The sequence below is a fragment of the Fukomys damarensis genome, unplaced genomic scaffold, assembly GCF_012274545.1.
Source record: "Fukomys damarensis isolate Sample0158 unplaced genomic scaffold, DMR_v1.0_HiC HiC_scaffold_14, whole genome shotgun sequence".
In the NCBI taxonomy this organism is placed as follows: domain Eukaryota; kingdom Metazoa; phylum Chordata; class Mammalia; order Rodentia; family Bathyergidae; genus Fukomys; species Fukomys damarensis.
The window spans coordinates 46,994,824-47,007,175 of NW_022900926.1; positions in this window are offsets into that span (position 1 = coordinate 46,994,824).

The following is a 12,352-nucleotide window of genomic DNA, read 5'->3' on the forward strand; positions in this document are numbered from 1 at the left end:
ATGAAATGAACATGGAAGTACAGCTATCTCTTTGACATACTGACTCCATTTCATACTGATGTATCCCCAGTAGTGGGGCTGCTGTATGACTTGAGAGTTCTGTTTTTCAAAAAATTTAGATGAATTGTCATACTATTTTCCTTAACAGCTTTTCTAATTTACATTCCCACCAACAGTGTAAAAGGCTCCCTTTCTCCAGAATCTAGCCCCAAATTGTTATCTTTTGCTATTTTATAATCATTCTTATTGGTAATAACATATTGTGTTGTTAATTTGTATTTTTCTGATGATAGCAACGCTGAGCTCTTTTTCAAAAATACTTGTTTGCAATTGGTATGTTTTCATTTGAGGGCTAGTGTCCATTTAAAAATTAGATTGTTTTCTTACTCTTTTTTTTTCAGCTTTAATTGAGTTTATTGGTACATTTTAGGGATACAGTACAGTCACATTCATTGTTGGGATCTTGTAGCTCTACATGACAAGTCTTGATTCTCATTTTTTCCCCTTACCTCTGCCCTCCCTTCACCCCCTCCTCCCCTCCCCATCTACAAACACTTTATTTTCATCTTTTCATTCTCTCACATTTTTTTCTTTTCCCTTTTTACTCTTCCCCTAACCATCCCACCTTCCCTACACCTTTAGCTCCTTTCTTCCCATTTCTAAATGTCAGTAATCTTATTAGAATCTTATGCATTGTTGCAGATTATTCACACCAGGGAAACTATTTGGTATTTACACATGTGTGACTTATTTATTTCACTTAGAAGTATATCTTCAATATGTATCCATTTTCCTATGAATGAATCTATTTTCTCGTTCTTTATGGCTGAGTAATATTCCATTTTATAGAAAAACCACAACTTCTTTATCCAGTTTCCAACGGATGGGCAAATAGGCTGTTTCCAAGATTTAGCTATTACAAACTGTGCCGCTATAAATATGGGTGCACATACTTCTCTGTGATATGATTGTTTTAGTTCTCTTGGAAAGATAGCCAGCAGAGGGATGGCTGGGTCAAATGGAACCTCCAGTCCAAGCTCTTTGAGGTATCTCCATATTGATTTCCATAGTGGTTGCACTAGTCTGCACTCCCACCAACAATGGAGAAGGGTTCCTTTCTCCCCACAACCCCGCCAACATTTGTTATTGTGTGATTTCTTGATAGCAGCCATTCTTTGTGGGGTGAGGTGGAATCTCAGTGTTGTTTTCATCTGCATCTCTCGAATGACCAGTGATGTGGAACATTTTTTCATATATTTTCTTGCTGCTTTTACTTCTTTGTATGAGAAATGTCTGTTCATTTCGGATGCCCATTTTTGGATCGGGTCTTTATATTTGGGGGGACTGATTGTTTTGAGTTCTTTATATATCCTTGATAATAGTCCTTTGTCTGAGGTACAGCTGGTAAAAATTTTTTCCCACATTGTAGATTGTCTCTTAGTTCTGCTAATGGTTTCTTTTGAAGTACAGAAGCTTTTTAGTAAGATGAGATCCCAGTTGTTGATTCTTTCTGCTAGTTCCCGTGCTACTGAGGATTTGTTCATAAAGTCTTTTCCTATACCAATGTCTTCCAGAGTTCTGCCTAACTTACTTTCCAGCAAGTTTAATGTTTCTGTTTTAATATTTAGATCTTTAATCCATTTGGATTTTAATTTAGTGCATGGCAAAAGATAAGGGTCTAATTTTAATCTGTGGCAGGTTGACATCCAGTTTTTCCAACACCATTTATCAAAGAGGCTATCTTTCCTCCACTGAGGATGGTCAGCTCCTTTGTCAAAGATGAGGTAGCTGAGTACATCTGCATTTATTTGTGTGTCTTCCAGTCTGTTCCACTGATCGTCAGGCCTATTTCTTTGCCAGTACCATGCTGTTTTTAATCACAGTGGCTTTGTAGTATAGTTTCAAATTGGGAATTGTTACACCTGGTGCTAACCCTAAGTCCTAAAAGAAAAGAACCTCCAACCTAGACTGATGTATCCTGTTTTCTTACTCTTGAATTCATTGAGTTCCTAATATATCTTGGATAAAACCCCTTACAGATACAAGGTTAAAAAATTCTATATTCTCTCATTTTTAGGTTGTTTCTTCACTTTGATAGTTGTTTCCTTTGTTGTGTTTAAGATTTCTAGTATGATTCAGTTCAACTTGTTTCTTTTTGCTTTTGTTGCCTATGCTTTCAGTGCCCCAACCAAAAAATATCATTGACTTGGCTTATTATCATGGAGTTTCCTTCTGTTTTCTTCTAGTATTTTTAGTTTCAATTTATGTGTATCAATCTTTCATTCATTTTTAGTTTTTGACTAAGGTGTTACATAAAGGTTCAGTTTCTTTCCTCTGCATATGAATATTTAATCTTCCCAATAGTTTTTTTTTAAATTTGTTTGTTTTTAAGAAATTACTATTTCTCCCCTGTGAATTATTGGTGACTTTGCTGAAAATAAATTGGTCATAACTATGTAGATTTATTTCTGGGCTGTCCTTTCTTTTACATTGGTCTATATGTTTGTTTTTGTATTGAAATCATGTTGTTTTAGTTACTAGAGTTTTCAGCATATTTTGAAGACATACAGTATGATGCATCCTGGTTTCTTATTTTTGCTCAAGTTTCCTTAGGCTATTTGGTATCATTTGTGGTGGCTCTATATCAACTTTAGAATTTTTCTTTCCATATCTGTAAAAAATATAATTTAGATAGTAATAGAGATTACACTAAATCTAAAGATCACTTTGAATGATATGAACTTTTATGTCATTATTTTTTTTAACTTTTTATTTATTTATTTATTATTTTTTTTTAAGCAGAGAGCTAACTTGGGACCTTGGGCTTCCCAGGCAGGCAGAAATACCAATGAGCTAAATCCTTGAATCTTTCCTAATCATTTTTGTGTAAGTAGAATAGTTACTTTGGAGTGAGAAAATTGAAAGGGAGGTTCAGCTTACATGGTCAATAGAGAGAATTTGTTCTCTTACCCAGAAATGTCCTTGAGAAGCTCTTAAGATTCAGAAAATGGAGAAGTAGAAGAGAAAGTTTCTGGACTTTCCATGTGAAACAAATTCTATTCCATCAATGTCCTTCATATTAAAGTATTTTACAATGTAACAATGTCAGAGTATGCAATATTGAATTAGTATTCTTTGTAATTTTATATATTGATAATAATGTAATTTATTTACTGAGCTGCCATTCAGGTTGTATAAAATTTGTACTTTTGTGATACAGAATTCAGTGATGCTTAGCATATTCGCAAAGTTGCGTAATTGTCAATATTGTCTGAATCTTGAACATTCTTATTATCCAAAAAGGAAGCACATACAAAATTATTAGTCACTCCAATAGTTCACTCCTCCATTTCACAGACACCAATAGACACTAATCTAATCTATGTTTCTATGGACTTTTCTCCCTTGAGCCTTTCATATAAATAAAATCACACAGAATGTGTCCTTTTATGTCTAGCTTATTTCATAGAATAAAATGTTTATAAAGTCCATCCTTGGACTTTACCCCAGTTTATATTAGTCCTTCATTCCTTTTAATTGATGAATAGTATTCTACTGTGTGGATATACAACATTTTATGTTTTCATTCATCTTTTGGTGGGAATTTGATTTACTTCCACTTTTGGCAACTGTGAGTGTTGCTACTATTAATGTTCAAGGTTTTTTTGTGTGGGCATATATCGTTAGTTTGTGTGTGTGTACCAATTCCAATTTGAAGTGGAATTGTTGGATAGTGTGGTATTTCCGTATTTCATCTTTTGAGGAATTCTGAGGCTATTTTCAAAGTGGGTGAAATGCTTTATACTACTTCCAGAATTGTAACCCAGTTCAAAGTTTTCTCAGCCACCTTTCCCTAGTTGAGCCTAAAGTTACATTTATGCGTGTAAATACATGTATGTATGTGAAAGATGGGGTGTAAAAGAGAATAAAAACAGGAACTTGGTGGTTGAAGGACACATTCTGAAAATTAGGTGTGGAAATATATTTTAGCTATGAGTTTTTACCTTCTGCTTATTATTAAAAACCATTTTATCTTTTTTGTTTGTTTGTTTTGTACGGGAAATCGAATTCAGGATGTTGTGCTTGTGAGGCAGTCATAGGGCCACTGAGCTAAATCTCCTGCCCCATAGCTTCTCATGTTCTTATGATTCCAAATTTTATTTAGTTTCCAATAATCATTTAATTTTTTTCTTTTTAAAAAAGGACATTTAATTCTGGCTATAAAAATAATACCCATGATTTTTTGACAGTTCAAAAGACACAAACATGTATATTCAAAAGTTTAATATCTCCTGAAGACACAGGCTTTACATCTTAAGAAGACACTGTCAGCAAACACACATTAGTCAGGACTTCATGCAGCTCACACAGGTAAAGAGGAGAAGGGAAAGATTAATTCTGGGCCTAAAATATTTGTGCGTTTTCTCTTGGGCACAGTTGTCTTTGTGAGTTTCAAGGACATGTTGATTTATTTGTAATGATTACTTGTTTCATACACATTCTGGCCTCAAGTTTTATTGAAATGGTATATTTTTAATACAACTTCATGATCTTTTTTTTAAAATTCTTTATTGGTATGTTTTAGGTATACATTTACATTCATCATTAGGAGCCTGTAGCTTTACATGATGAATCTTGGTTCTTATTTTTTCCCCATTCCCCTGCCCTTCCTTCAAACCCTCCACTCCTCCCTATTTACAAAGACTTTGTTTCCATTTTATCCTTTTCTCATACTTATTCCTTTTCCTTCTTTCCTTTCCCCTACCCCTCCCACTTCCCCTACCCCTTTGGATCTTTTCATCCTATTTCACATTATCAATTATTCAGTTTAATCCCTATTTACACTTTCAGTTATCTATTTTTTTTAAATTCCTAGTCCATTGATGCCAGCCAGGTTTTTCATTGTGGGTGTACACTTCTTTTCTTTTTTGAATCATTTTAATACCATTCATCTGATATTTAGAGAGTAAAGGTAGGTGTATTTTTTTCTCACTACCTTGCTAGTGTTGTCTTTTACAGGCTTGCAAGAATTGACTATAAAAACTTCATGCTGGTTGTTAATTATAGTCATTATTACATAATATAGTATATAATCATGAAGTTAAATAAATTATGCTAAAATAAAGGTAATAGATAATGAAAATTTATTGGTTCCTACTTTACAGTTATCTGCGATCTTGAGGTCACTGATGTGTGTTGTGCCTGTATCTCTTAAGTATTGTATAATGTGTTACAATACACTTCTCAAGTTCAGCTTGATGTCATATTGATAGCTTGAAATTGGTCACAGTGGAAATAATTACACTGTAAAGATCATGCAATGCTATAAAGCAGGGATTTTACACCCACAAGTACCAGTATACCATTCTTTCTCTCTGATGTTTTCAACTAGATCTTAACTACTGACCTGATGTAACAATGAAACTACTGAATATTTTAGAGGAAAAAGATCACATTTATTGACATGAACACAGACACACACATAATCTGGAGGAGAACACTCATATTTTTATTTTACATATTTTATCAGCATAACAGTAATAAAGTCAATTTCAATTACCCTGCTAATCATGTATTAATATATTATGGCATTTATTTTTGATATATTTTCAAATAGACCTATCATAGGAAAAGAAGTTCTAACTAGGAGAGTAATATCACAATGAATACATTATACTTGATCTTAGCCAAAAGGCCGAGAAGCGATACAATGAATACATTATAATAACTATTACTTAATAAAATAGAATACGAGTTAAAATTAACCAACATTTCTTGATTATCATAATAATTATCTTGAGGACTAAGTAATAATAAGAATGTATGTAAATGAATATATACACACATAGGTTGTTATAAAATCTCTATTCTTTATATATAAATACAACTTATTAAATAAAATACAGAAAACTTATTTGTCTTGAAATCACCGTGGTAACTCAAAGTATGAGAGAATTGCTATTGGTAGTTTTGACATCTGCTTGGTCAGATGGCAAGGATTAAACTCTAATATTTCTGGGACTTTCTGTGGGTTTATGCTGTTACCAGTTTCTTCTATAATGACAATTTGACTGAACTAACCCTAGTAGAATACATGATTTCTGCATCATTATATTTAAACAAATGAGAACCAAGACTTGCCATGTAAAGGTACAAGATACCAATAATGAATATAACTGTACTCTAAGCCTAAAATGTACCAATAAACCCAATGAGGAAAAAGAAATATTTAGAGTGATAATGTAAGGAAATTCATTATAAAAAGAAATACATAGAGACATACATATCAATCATGCACACACACAATGACAGAAGCCTTAGAAATGAAATGAGCTCTGCAGTTATCCTCTGTTATCTGTGTTCTTATGAACATTGAATGTAATTTATTTGAAGTCAATTCATGTATAAAGCAGAGCTGATTGTAAAGGTAGTCTGTAGTCTTTTGTTTTATAATTAAACTTAATATGTTTTAGGATGATCTGCCCTTTCCTGCTAAACCATTTATCTTCTAATTATTCTATTTATTTCATCTGATTCTTTAATATAATTTATATTGGCGCATATTTAAAATATGCATTATATTGGTTTTAACAATATCTTTGATATTACAAAGAATATAGTGAAAATTTTAAATGTTTCTTTCTAGAAATCTAAACAATAGATTTATATGTCCTTATTTGTTCAACACATGAAGCAACTGTTTTAGCTCATCTTCAAGGAATCATCTCTTCAACCTCCTACTGTAGTTGTAAGTTTCTGAGTCAAAGCATGAAGACATACAGTCAGTTTTGAAATTTCTTACTTTATCATTTAACACCTTTTTAGGCTGCCTACTTGGAAGATCTCTTCTGTATTTGTAAATATCAAAATTGATTGAAGTCTTAAATATAAAATCCCAATACTAGAAGAAAATATGTGAAAATTACCTCAGCATTGGAATGGGCAAGGATATATTAGACAGGACCTTAAAACACAGAAAATAAAAGTAAAAATACACAAATGAGATTGCATCAAACTGAGAAGCTTCTACAAAGCAATACAATGAAGATAAAACTCGCAGAATGGCAGAACATGTTTCAGAACTATATATCTGACAAAAGTATGGTATCCAGAATATATAAGGAACTCCTAAAACTCAACTGCAAAAAATATTCAATACCCAATTTATCAAATGGGCAATTTATTTAAAAAAATATTTCTCAGGAGAAGAAATATAAATAGCTAAGAGGCATGTGAATAAAAACATCAAACATAACTAGTCATCACAGAAATTCAACAAAAACTACAATTAGATATCACTTCACCTCAATGTGACCGGCTATTATTAAAGAATAAAAATTAAAAAACCTACATTTAGAAAGGTGAGAATTTGAAGGAAATGTAACCCATACACACTACAAGGTAGAAGTGTAAATGAGTGTAGCCATTATGAAAAAATATGGAGTGTCTTTTACAAATTAAAAATAGATCTGCTATATAATCCAGCTGTTATCTTAAGGTGCATACTAAAAAGAAATGAAAGTTATATGCTGGGGAGACATCTATCACACTATTCATAATAGCCAAGAAATATAAAAAAAAATCTCAGTGTCCATCCATTGATGAATGAATAAATAAAATTTGTTGCACATGTAATGGAATACTACTCAGATGTAAAAGAGAATCTAATATTATTAGCAACAACATGGATAGCTTGGATGTCATTATATTAAATGAAATAAGAAGATATAGAAAGAAAAATTCTGAAAGATATCAATTATATAAGAAATTAAAAATGATGATCTCATATAAGTTCAGAGTTGAATGGCAAGATTGGGAAATTGAAGCTGGAGGAGGGAGCTTGATTAATGGGCACTAAATTATAGTTAGCAGTAAAAGTTTGATATTCCACTGTACAGTAACGCGACTACAGAAAATAATACACTTTGTATTTTTAAAATCTTGGAAAAGGGACATAGGATAATTTTACCATGAAGAATTTGTAAATACTTGAAGATATAGATATGTTTGCAGTATCATGCATTATACACGATGCTACATACACATATCTTCAAACACCATGTTTCCTCACTGTTATGTACCTGCTTTTCCCCATTTTATCCCCCACTATTTTTATGTTATTATGTATAAGTTAGAATGAATTCAGGTTAAGGAAGAATACTTTTCAAATAGTATAAACTTAATAAATAAATATTATCCTTTTATCAGCAATGTCCATGAAGTGACCAGATAAATGAGAAAGTGAACAAAATGGACTGAAAGTTTGAGTATGGCGTGTGGTACAGGTTACAAAACAAATTCTGAAATAGTACATTTCCCACCAGGTACAGAGCATTCCTCGTACAAGAATTCACACCTGTTGAATCCCTATCATTAAAACTATTAATTCCCAAACTAGTCAATTAAAAAAAGCATTGACTGCATATTAAACAAAAACGCTGCTCTTGGTGCTGAGAACACAGTGCCTGACTTCATGGACACTAAGGTCCGTGACAGTTCTTTGGTGCCCTATTTCAAGCAGGGTTTCACAAATATTTTCCATATTCTGTACTAACAAAGCACTAATATTATAAATATATGATTATTGTTAGTACTATTAAGTTCTCTCTATATAGATTTACCATCTATTTACCTTAAGAATTTTTAAAGGAAGAATTATCTCTTGCTATGGAATATTTTGAGTTTATGCTTGTCCAAAAATGGTTTGGACTGACTTTTGAATTCAAGGAGTTAGAAGATATTTTCCCATTATTTTTGAAATTTACTGTATGTCTACTGGCAAAACTACTTGTTTGTGTTCACTTGAATTTAGACTTTGTTTTAATTTTTTGTCTACTGGAGAGATCAAAAATGAAAAGATACCTTACAATGTGTTTAGGAATGGGTTAATTTAAAATCAACCCACTTAGTCTCTTAATCTCTTGACTCAGGACTTTTTTAATTCTGGAAAATTTTAAGCTAAGACTTCATTAATATTCCTTCATTTATTCTTCTGGAACTTATTAATTGAAAAATATTCCTTAACATTCAAAAGTATCTTTGTTCTTTTATGCTGCATTCTGAGAAAATTTGCTTCCATTAATTAAATCTACTTCACTCAGATTATAGACTTGTCTCTCAGTTGAATGTTATTTTTTAAAGCAAAGTTCGATGAATATTTCCACCTGCTCTTTTTTTTCACTTTCCCCCTTACTTTCAAAGTTTCTTATTGATTTTTTGTAAATACTTAAAAAATCTTATCTCTTTGAATAAATTAAATATAATTATCTTAGTGATTTTTCTATTTAGGTTTTCTTTATACTTGAATTCTTCAATTGTTTAATTGTTTTGAATACTAGCTTCATTTAAGTGGAGGAATTATGAATTTCAAACTTTCTCTCTTTATGCTATTCACTAGGCCCACACATTAGTCTTTGTAGAGTTCATCCAGGGTTCCTATCCTACAATGATAATGAGGCTATTGCAGTTCTAGTCAACCTTCGATATTTGTCCAGCTGTTGGTCAGTATTAGTCAGTGTCATATCCTCTTTCCCTCTTTGGGTACAAAGCTTTCTAACATAGTGAATATAATCGATGTATTGATGGATGCTTGCTCTGTTTTTTGTGCTGTATTTTTCTTGATGGTTGTTTTGGAGCATTCACACAGCCCTTAAATTTTTTGCTCTTTACATTTTAACTCACTTTACTATGTATTTATAGCAAAGAGGGCTCACTATGAGTCTAGGGCAAATATTTTCTTCATTAGACATTGTTATATATTTGTTAATATTAAATAAATATTAATGGTACCCAAAACAATATATAATACATGTATATAATCATAAATGAGTGCATAGGATTGTCTAAAACACTAAAATCTCTGATTATTTTCAAATTTTGTTGTTCTCAGAACCCATATCCTTTCTCTTCCACTGAAGTATGCATGTTGACAGTTTGAGATCTAGTGCACTTTTATTCTTCTATTTTATGTACTTTTGTCCATTATACATTGTATCATTATATATATGAGGAATAATAGCATTTTCTGTGAACTTCCTCATTGTAGTAGAAAAATATGATTTAATATTTGCTATTTCCCATTTACAATGTTATGTTTACAATGTTTCTAGTTTTTTTCCTCATTGAAACAATATAACTTGGATGTTTTATATAATTCACTTGAGGACTGAAATAGTTGGAATTTCTGGGCACTTTCAGATTCCAAATATTGTCACATTGTTTCCCAAGAAAAGGTTCATTTTTCATGACCAGAGTTTCCATAGTACTTACATCCTTCAGGGTGGTGGTTTTTAAAACTTGCCAAAACTGCTGGGCAAAAAGTATTTCATAATAATTTTAATATACATTTCACTAATTATCAGTTAAGCTGGTAGATACCAATGCAGCACAAAATATTTTTATATATTTCGGCCACTTATACTCTTTTCCCATATTTTCTCCTTTCACAAGAGAAAATATTATTTTCTTTCTTAAATTTAAAAATTTTTACCATTATGTGTTTACAGCACATGGGTACATGTTCAAAACACATCTCAATTCTTTTTCCTTCTCCCTTCTCCCCTTTATTCCAGCATCAAATTCATTTCTTTATCTCATAAATCCTTATAAAGCTGCCATACATGTAGATTAACAAGCAGATTAATAGACTACAAAGCATATGAAATACATAAGACAATTATACTAAAGTTTGCTTAACTTTTGATTTCTTCTAACAATTCTAATTACTTCTTATCTATTACATATTTCTAATATTTGTAGGTCTCATATATTAGTTTTATTCATAGCCTGGTAGATTTTGTCAGTGTTGTTCACATTTTTGTCCAATGCAGTCTTTTACCTTTTGACAAGCACTTGTCCATCCTCATTCTCACACCTGGCAGCCATCATTGTGATATCTGCTTCTGAAATTAGCTTTTTTAGATTTCACATGGGCATCCTCATAAAATATACACTTTTTTGTGTGCTTGGCTTATTTCTTTTAGTATAATGCCCTTTGTGTTAATTCATGTTGTTGCAAATTGCAGGATTACCTCTTACTTAAAGTCTAAATTATATTCTGCTATACATACAGATATGATAACTTATGTATCTGTTAGTGTTAATTTGATATAATCCTATCAGTCTGCCTTTATTTTTGTTGACTATGTTTTGATTTCAAATTCAAAAAAATCATTGCTCAGACAAATTCATGGAGAATTCTCACTATATTTTTTTCTAGTACTTTATAATGGCAGGTGTTAAGTTATTAATTAATTCTGAGTGTCTAGAGTATACAGTATGATATAAGGTCCAATTTCATTCTTCATGGGAATATCCAGTTGTCCCCATGGTGTTTATTGAAGAAACTAATATTAATTTGGTGCACTTTGCCTACTTGTCAAAAATGCAAACGACTAGTCATATGTGGGTTTATTGCTAGCCTTTACACTCCGTTTCATTGGTTTATGTATCTAGTTTTGTGTTAGTACCAAACTGTTTTGATTACTATGTTCTTTTACTGTATTTTGAAATCAGATACTGTGATCATTTATTCATTTATTTTGGGTCAAAGTTGCTTTGGATATTCAGGATATTTTGTAGTCCTACATAAATTTTAGAATTTTTAAATTTTCAAACAAAATCATTGGAAGTCACATAAAAACTTCATAGAATCTGTTAGTCATTTTGGGTACTAGGAATATTTTAGTAATATTCTTTCCAATTCATGAACATGGAATATTTCTTCCATTTATTTTTATTTAATTATTTATTTCATTAGAGCTTTTTAGTTTTCAGTGGGCAGAGATTTATCTCCTTTGTTAAATTTATTCCTCAATATTTCAGTTTTTATAGCTCTTATAATTGAAATTTTTCTTGGTTTCTTTTTCAAATAGTTGTTTTCTTTTGTTTTTGTTTTTGTTTTTTTGGTACCAGGTATTGAAGTCAGAACCTTGCACTTCAGGGGCAGGTGGTGGCACCACAGAGTTAAATCCCCAGCCCTAGTTCAGAAATATTACTAATTTGTTAATATTAATATTTCATTTTGCAACTTTACTGAATTAATTTATAAGTTCTATCAATGTTTTGGTTGGTGTCAGTAGGGATTTTTATGTATGATTATGTAGCAAAGATAATTTTATTTGCTTTTCAAATTCTGATTATTTATTAATTTCCTTGCCTAATATCTCTCGCAAAGACCTCCAATATGTTATTAAATAAAACTGGCAGAAATAGGCATCCTTTTCTTATTCTGATCTTAAAGAAAGTTTTCCAGGGCCTGGGATTTACTTCAGTGTTTCCACCACCTGCCTCTAACAAGCACAAGGACCTGAGTTCAATTCACGGTACAAAAAAAAAAAAAAAAAATTTTCCA